General features: G+C 40.5%; 1 long non-coding RNA gene across 1 annotated transcript in view; it reads left to right on the top strand.

Moving 5' to 3' along the window:
* The first annotated feature begins 7,632 nt into the window (after positions 1 to 7,632).
* The window catches only part of LOC309668208, a 154,748-nt gene continuing 152,869 nt past the window's right edge, over positions 7,633 to 9,511 (top strand). The window contains exon 1 of the long non-coding RNA XR_014268123.1: positions 7,633 to 9,424. This is a non-coding gene — a long non-coding RNA (uncharacterized lncRNA). The remainder of the gene's footprint in view (positions 9,425 to 9,511) is intronic.

Raw genomic sequence — 9,511 nt, 5'->3', positions numbered from 1 at the left:
GGTGCGGGCTTCTGGGTCGCCCTCTAGCCCCGCTGGATCCACTCCTGTCAGCTGTAAGAATGGAGCCTCTCGCTCCCAGTGCTGGGTCTCTGCTCTCTGGCCTCGGAGGACCTAAACTTCTTCCCACTTCCTCCTGCCATCCTAAATTTGGAGAATGGAGCAAGTTGGGGGCAGGGGGAGGGCACAGGGCAGGATGCTGGGAGCCTACACCTCTCCTCAGGGAAGTTCACATCCGCTCCCCAAAATACCACCACCCAGGAGGAGCAATGTCCCCAGAGAGCTGTTTAAATTTGACTTTGAGTTGTCCCTGAGGAAAGCCCAGGTAGTCTACCAGAGAGGAGCCTACAGGAAGCCTAGGGATCCCGGGTTCTGCTGTGTCTCCTCCCTGAAGGCCACTTCTGCATTGCGTTTTCCCTTCCACACAGAGCTTTGAACAACCCAGGAGGAGCCCTGGAGGAGGGGAGCCTTGTTCCACTGCACCCCTGCAGGGGCCTGCGATCCCCTCTGTAGTTGCCACAGCTGATCTTGGAGGTGGCGAGAGAGGTGGGAGGGAAGAGGGGTGGCAAGTTGGGGACCTGAACCCTGCCTCCCTGACCCATACCCCAGGGCCCAGGGCTTCAAGGGGACTTGAAAAGTGGAAGGATTCTGAGTCAGAGAAAAGCCCCAGGGGCTGTGCTCTCCCTGGCACCTTCCCTTTGTGTCCCAATCACACTGGAAAGTGCTGGTTCAACTTTGGTCTCCAACACCCGGCTGTAAACTCCATGAAGGAATTGGTGGTTTTGAGACAACCCTGCCATTTAATTAGCTAATCTTGGGCAAGTGGCCAAGCCAGTGACTGTTCAGAGGGGACATGGCAGTGCTCAGAATGAGAGAAGAAGCTACTCATAGCTAATATTTGCACAGTGCTTTACAACTCAGCCCATCACTTAAGGGTCATTTTCACCACTAATGTTTATCTTGATCTTTGCAACAAAAAATGACGAAACTGAAGTGAAAAGAGTTACATGACCTAAAGTCAGGCAGCCTGTGAGTAATGGAGCTACATTTTCTTCACTGTGGTAGAATACCCATAACATAAAACTTACCCTTTTAACCATTTTAAGTGTACAATTCAGTGGCGTTAAGTACACTCACAATGTTATGCAACCATCACCACTGTCTAGTTCCAGAACTTTTTTTTTTTTTACTTTTTAAAAAGTTTTATTTAAGTATAGTTGATTTACAATGTTATGTTAATTTCTGCTGTATAGTAAAGTGACTCAGTTACACATATATATATTCTTTTCCATTATTATTTACCACAGGATATTAAATATAGTTCCCCATGTTAAATTTACCCTTGTCTGTTATACATTACAGGATAACCATCAAATAAACAGGTTAAAGGATATATAAATGCCTTTGGATGATGACAAATGCATGTTTATTTTTGCCACTTAAATCATTATGAAAAAGATATATATACTCATGGAGAGAATAAAAAGACAGTTCTTGGTTACATGACTTTTAGTTTTTTGTCTGTGAGAAAACAAAAGTTGGTGTCTTTGGGTAAGGTTATATTTAATATATATAGCTGATGCTGCCTTAGGTTAAAAAGTTACAGGGCAATAAAAATATGTATACAAGGAAATGGGTATGTTTCGGCCATTTATCAAGGGAATTGCTATAGCTTTTTTTTAGATTGTAAAATCAATATAATATATACATTGTCTTATTTAATATGCTTTTTAAGGTTTATTTTTAAAAACTTATTTTTAAATTATTTTTAAGTTTTTAAATAGATCGTTTACTCTGAGAATAGATATGCTTTTGGGTTACTCATGATTTTGACAAGCATTAAAAATAAAAGTTTTCTGGGAATTCCCTGGTGGTCCAGTGGTTAGGACTTGGCGCTTTCACTGCCCTGGCTGGAGGTTCAATTCCTGGTCGGGGAACTAAGATCCTGCAAACCACGCAGCTTGGCCAAAAACAAAAATAAATAAATAAATAATTAATTTTTAAAAATTAAAAGTTTTTCAAATACTTCAGATATCTCAATAAAATTTTAAAAAGAAAATTAATGACTATTTATTGGAAACAATCCAACATCTACACTGATATTAAATATGCTTTCAGGATTGTTTATGATTTTGACATGTTTTAAAATAAGCGTTTTTCTCTTTCAGATATTCCAATCATATATATATATATATATATATATATATATTTTTTTTTTTTTTTTTTTTTTTTTTTTTTTTTTGGCTGCATTGGGTCTTCCGTTGCTGTGCGCGGGCTTTCTCTAGTTGCGGCGAGCGGGGGCTACTCTTTGTTGCGGTGTGCGGGCTTCTCTTTGCAGTGGCTGCTCTTGCTGTGGAGCACGGGCTCTAGGCACACGGGCTTCAGTAGTTGTGGCACATGGGCTCAGTAGTTGTGGTTCATGGGCTCTAGAGCACAGGCTCAGTAGTTGTGGCTCACGGGCTTAGCTGCTCCGCAGCATGTGGGATCTTCCCGGACCAGGGCTTGTAGTTCCAGAACTTTTTAATCACTCCAAGGAACTAAAATTTGAACCAAGGTTGATCTAACTCCAAAACCCGGGCCCCATACCTGTCGTAATTTATAGCCAAATTAAGTAAACATATCATGGAAATGAAAGCAGCGGATTGGAATGCCACCGCATTATGTGGTATAAACAGGAAATGCAACAGGGGTTCAGAAGAGGGAGAATCCATGTGGACTCTGCCTGCACTAGCCAGGAAAGCCTTTCTGGAAGTGTGGCGGCTTCAGTGAAAAGTCAAGTTTAGATAGGGGAAGAGTGAGGATAGATCATTCCAGGCAGGGCAAGTGGCACAAGCAATGAGAGGGGGTGGGAAAGAAAGAAAGGGGCATGCACAGTGAAAACTGCTTCTTCTGTATAAGAAGAGTTTCAGCATAGGCAACTGGCTAGAAGATCAGGCTGATGGGGGAGGCTGGGAGACCTTGCTTGCTATTTGCATAGCAAGCCCACTGCTTTCACTTTCATTATATGTTTACTTGGAGTGTCTTAAGGAGAGCTTCAGCCACTGCTACCACCTGTTGGTACCACCCTTATGCAGACAGCTGGTACTAAATAAACTGTTAACATGGCTAAATAGAAATTCAACAGGGTAGAGAGTGCATCTATGTGAGAGCTTGGGCAGATGAGGTGAAGTTAGGTCATGGGAGAGGAACTTGGATCTTGAGATAGAGTAGGCAATGGGGAGCCACTGCAGGTTCTTGAGCAATGGCAAGATGATGTGGTGAAATTGAAATTTAGATTTATGATGGTTTCTTTATTTCTTCTCTGCCTGAGAGCGCCCCCTGGCGCCCCTAGTTTGAATTGTTCTCTCATCTTACGGAGTAGGTGGGAGGATGGGGGTACTGAAAAGCTGGATTGATGAGTTGCAGAAACCAAACTCTTAGGCCTCATTTCAATTCGTCCTGAGCGATGACAGCACTGCAGTACAAATAGAGGTGACATGTGGACAGATAGGGTTTGCTTTGAAGGAAAAGGGCATTGTGGTGGCTCCCTTCTCTGTCTTGTAACTGAACTAGGATATCGTGTGTAGGGTACTAAGTTGGGGGTGGGGGATGGGATGATAACTAAGACAAGGTCCATGTGCTTGAGAGGTCTGTACTCTAGTGAGGGGGACAGACAAGTAAACAATTAGAATACAACGTGCCAAGTACTAGAGTGCAAAGATGCACATGAAACAGTTACTTACCTCAGCCTGAGGTGACCAGGGAAGGCTTCCTGGAAGAGTTGACACCTAGCTTCATATTAAGGGATAATGGTAGGTACCTGGGTAAATGGAGTGTGACAGCATGCTCTGTGCAGGAGACGACTAGCGGTTGGTTAGTATCCTGCAAGGGAGGAATGAATTTAGTGAGGGATGAGGCCAGATTACAGAGGATTTGTAAACCCTGGTAAATGATCTAGCACAGCAGGGTGTGTATAAATGGTTTTGAGCAGGGGAACACCTGCCAATCGGTTTAGATCCATCTGAGTTCAGCCCCAGAGGGACAGAACCAAAGGTCCCACTTTCTAAGGTCCCATTTTCCCTCCCAGGTTCATCCTCTCCCTTGGGTGACTGAGGTTGGAAACTTCCAGCTGCTTCTGGGGAGGCTGCTGCTAAACCTGGGTTATGGCCTTATTTCAACAAGCCAATCCATCCCTCTGATCATAAGCGCTCCACACTAGAATGAAAGATAAGCATGGGAGGGACCTTGTCCCTTATGTCACCCACCATGACTGAGAGCCTCTTGGTAGCCTTTTCTCCTTACCACATCTAACTTGAGGTGGGACACAACACTTTTGAGTCCCCTATAAACAATCCTTGAATAAACTCCACTCAGTGGAGTATATGCAGCTGTTAAAAGGATACGGACACTCCCTATACGCTGATATGGAGTGATGGCTAGAATGTAATTTTACTTATTTATTTATTTGGGGGTCATTGACATTTTTTATTGAGGTACAGTTGATGTAGAATATAGTTTTAAGTTAAAAAGCTTGATATAGAATGCTACATGTGGAATGCTACCTTTTGTGTAAGAATGGATGAATATTTTATATGATCTACATCTATATTTATACTTTCAAATAGAAACAATGAAAGGACCCAAACCACCAATGTTTGTGTGGCCAGGTCAGATACAAATGAAGGTTGAAATATTTGAATTATTTGAAGGCTAACCAACTCTGTTAAATATGCTCTGTCCTCTTACCTTGACAAATAGCCTTTCTAATGACAAAATTTAAAAATATGTGAAGCTGTAGTTTTTGTATGACAAAGTCAGCAAAATATCCAAGATAATTTAATTTAATTATCATTGCACATGCCTGGGTGTCCTCACGATGGGCCAGCAATGTTTGGATGGAGAATAAAGTCATATGCAACTCATAGTTATTATATAATATTCCATTAAATAAAATTTTCTTGCCTTCATTTTGCTAAAATCCCTAATGCATATTCTGTTGACAGTAATGCCAAATTAACTTACTTTTCTTGAGTTGTTGTTCTTAGATGTTTAAAAAATTAATTTCAATAAAGAGAAACTTTGCTCCAAACTGAAATTATTACTAATATTTTTAAAGCAATACTTAGATCAGAATTGAATCATAAATTTTATATGTCATATTCAAACATTATAAAGGAGTCACAGATTATAAATATTAAAATATTTTTCATCTTATAAAGCTTTATCATTATAATTTTCAACATATTTTAAAGCAATATCTAGCTCCATTTGGTGTTTAAGTTTTACTTTTTTCAAATTATTCAGTGCTAACCTATTATTTAAAAAAACCCCAAAGAGTAGTATTTTGCTACATTTCTTCAAATCTCTCTGCAATTGAAACTGTAATTTGAACTTGACCAGAAGTTAGTCTCTCTAGAAATTAGTTTGGGGATTACTTGCATATGATTCTTTTCCTTTATGCCCATGCAAACATTTTTATTTCCTTGTTTTAGTTTCTGTGTATACGTATTTAACTCTATTTTGAAATAATTTCAAACATTCAGAAAAGTTGCAAACATAGTATAGAGTCTTTGTATATACCCTTTACCTAGTGTCAAAGATGATTAACATTTTGCCACAGATTTTGCTTTTTTTGGCTGTGCCCTGCAGCTTGCGGGATCTTAGTTCCCCGACCAGGGATTGAACCCACGCCCTTGGCAGTGAAAGCGAGGAGTCCTAACCACTGGACCACCAGGGAATTCCCCAGATTTTGCTTTTTTATCCTCTCTAAATTAAAATTTTTAATAAAAATTTTAACTAAAAATTTTTATTTGATATGTGTGTACATATGTATAATTTGTGTTTATGAGTCATGAAAGTAGGTTGTGTACGTCATGCTCCTAGGTCCCTTAAAACTACAGTATTTCCTGAGAAGAAGGATATTGTCCCATACAACCATGAAACAGTTACCAAATTTAGAAGATTTAAACTGATACAAAACATTTCTAGTCTATAATCCATATTCCAGTTTGACAAGAGTCCCAATAACGTCCACTGTGGCATTTGTCTTTCCCCTCTGGTACAGAATTCTCTATTGCCTTTAGTCCTCAGGTCTCATTACTTTTATCTGCAACAGTTCCTCAGACTTTGCTTCATATTTGTTCATTTGGATTTGTCTGGTGTAATCTTGTGCTTAAATTAGGGTTATGCACCCCAGGCTGGAATACTACATAAGTAATATATACGTTAGCATCCCTTAATGGTTCTGGCCTGAACCAGTTTTTACTATGATGGTTTTATTTTATTTTATTTTTAAATTTTTATTTAAATTTTTTTTTATTTTTGGCTGCGTTGGGTCTTCATTGCTGTGTGTGGGCTTTCTCTAGTTGCGGCGAGCGGGGGCTACTCTTCGTTGTGGTATGCGGGCTTCTCATTGCGGTGGCTTCTCTTGTTGCGGAGCATGGGCTCTAGGCGCACGGGCTCAGTAGTTGTGGCTCGCGGGCTCTAGAGCGCAGGCTCAGTAGTTGTGGTGCACGGGCTTAGTTGCTCCGCAGCATGTGGGATCTTCCCAGACCAGGGCTCGAACGCGTGTCCCCTGCATTGGCAGGCGGATTCTTAACCACTGAGCACCAGGGAACCCCCTATGTTTTCTTATTTCGCCGTCTCTCTTACACAGAAGGTACCATACGATATATAATATTTTGCACTTTGCTTTTTTCACTTAAAAGTGTAAACTGGGGCTTCCCTGGTGGCGCAGTGGTTAAGCACCCACCTGCCAATGCAGGGAACAGGGGTTCGAGCCCTGGTCCGGGAAGATCCCACATGCTGCGGAGCAACTAAGCCCATGCGCCACAACTACTGAGCCTGTGCTCTAGAGCCCATGTGCCACAACTACTGTGCCCGCGTGCCACAACTACTGAAGCCCATGCGCCTAGAGCCCGTGCTCTGCAACAAGAGAAGCCACTGCAAAGAGAAGCCCGCGCATCGCAACAAAGAGTAGCCCCTGTTCACTGCAACTAGAGAAAGCCCTCGCACAGCAACAAAGACCCAACGCAGCCAAAAATAAATAAATAAAATAAATAAATTTATAACCACAACAAAAAAAGTGTAAACTGGAAATTACCCTATATTAAAATAGTTCTTCCTTATTCCTTTTTTTTTTTTTTTACCAACTGCATTGTACTCCACTGGATTTACCTACCAGAGTTTTGTCAACCAATCTCCTGTTCAGACTTTTAGATAATTTTCAATATTTTGCAATTATAAATAATGCTACAATAGATTTTCATTTTGTTGAAAGTGTCTTAACAGTAAAGTCCTAGAAGTGGATATCTGGGTCAAAAGGTAAATGCATATGTAGGTTTTTTTGTTATGTTAATTGTGGTAAAAAACGCATAAAGTAAAATTTAACTTTTCCACCCTTTTTAAGCATACAGTGCAGTAGTGGTAAGTATATTCACATTATCGTGAAACAGATGTGCAGAACCTTTCTGTCTTGCAAAACTGAAGCTCTATGCCCATTAAATAAAAACTCCTCTTTTCCCCTTCCCCCCGACCCCCAGAAACCACCATTCTACTTTCTGTTTCTATGAATCTGACTACTTTAGATACCTCATATAAGTGGAATTGTATAGTATTCACCTTTTTGTGACTGGCTTTTCTCACTTAGCATGAGGCATGTGTCGGAATTTCAACCACTTTTACGGGTGAATGATATTCCATTGTATGAATAGACCACATTGTGTTTATTCATTTATCTGTCAGTGGACACTTGGCTTGCTTCCACCTCTTGGCTATTGTGGATAGTGCTGCTATGAACATGGGTGTGGAAATATCTTTTTAAGACCCTGCTTTCAATTCTCTTGGATATATACCCAGAAGTGGGATTGCTAACTCATATGGTAGTTCTATTTTTAGTTTTTTGAGGACCCGCCATACCGTTTTATATAGCAGCTGTCCCACTCCACAATCCCACCAACAGTGCACAAGGGCTTATCCTCTCTATGTCCTTGGGGACACCTGCTATTTTCTGTTTCCTTGATAGCAGCCATCCCATTGGTCACAGGTGGCATCCTTTACCAGCACCTCTGTCAGAACCAGAAGTGCCTAGCATCCCCTCATATGCCTGCTGGCCAAATGCACATTGTCCTTGGAGAAATGTCCATTCAGATCTTCTGCCCATCCCCAATCAAGCTATTTGATTTCCTGTTGTAGAGTGGTAGGAGCTCTTTCCACATTCCAGACACCAACCTTCATTAGATACACGATCTGCAAATACTTTCGCCAGCTCTGTAGGTTGTCCTCCCTACTCTGTTGATTGTGTTCCTTGATGCACAAAAGCCTCCAAGTTTGGTGTAGTCCCATTTGTCTATTTTTTCTTTTGGTGCTTATCGTTTTGGTGTAATATCCAAGAAATCATTGCCAAGTCCAATGTCATGAAGCTTTCCCTCTATGTTTTCTTCTGGGAATTTTAAAGTTTGAGGGTTTTATGTTTAGGTCTTTGTTTCATTTAAAAAATTTTTTTATTGGAGTATAGTTGATTTACAATGTTGTGTTAGTTTCAGGGGTACAGCAAAGTGAATCAGTTGTACATATAGATGTATCCACTCTTTTTTAGGTTCTTTTCCATATAGCCCATTACAGAGTATTGAGTAGAGTTCCCTTGTTTATATAGTGTAAGCTAAGTGTCTAAATTCATGCTTTTGCATGTAGCTATCCAGTTTTCCCAACACCATTTGTTGAAGAGACTGTCCTTTCCCCATTGAGGGGTCTTGGCACCTTTGTTGAAGATCATTTGACTATATATGTGAGAGTTTATTTCTGGCTCTCTATTCCATTCATTGGTCTATATGAACGTCTATTTTTTATTGTTGTTTGTTGTTGTTCTTGTGCCACGAGGCCTGCGGGATCTTAGTTCCCGGGCCAGGGATTGAACCCACGCCCCCTGCAGTGGAAGCGTGGAGTCTTAACCACTGGACCACCAGGGAAGTCCATGAATGTCTGTCTTTATGCCAGTACCACACTGTGTTGATTACGGCAGGTTTGTAATAATGTTTGTGTAGATATTGCCAAACTCCTCTCCACCGGCGTGAACATTTTACTTTCCTACCAGCAATGTATGAGAGTGCCTGTTTCTCCAGAGCCTTGCCAACAGAGTGTACTGTCAAGCTTCATTTCCTTATAGTTTATTAGAATGCAGCCTCTTTAGCTTTAGATAATATTTTGAAATTTAAAAGAAAGTATTTAATCCTTTTGAAAATAAAACAACTACTGGACATGCAAAAGTCACAGATCTTACATGTTTCACAAAAATTAACAGTCTCATAGACCTAAAAGTTCAATGCAAGACTATAAAACTTCTAGATAACAGGATAAAATCTAAGTGATCTTGGGTTTGGCAGTGAATTTTTGGCATACTCTGTGAAAGAAAAAATTGTTAAATTGGGATTCATTAAAATTAAAAACTTAAGTTCTGTGAAAGACATTGTTGAGACTGAAAAGACAAGCCACAGACTGGGAGAAAATATTTGTAAAACACATATCTGATAAATAACTG

This window comes from Balaenoptera physalus (assembly GCF_965194825.1).
Source record: "Balaenoptera physalus genome assembly, chromosome: 10".
NCBI lineage: Eukaryota > Metazoa > Chordata > Mammalia > Artiodactyla > Balaenopteridae > Balaenoptera > Balaenoptera physalus.
The sequence above is the reverse complement of the archived record's forward strand: the minus strand, read 5'-3'. Positions and strand labels throughout refer to the sequence as shown.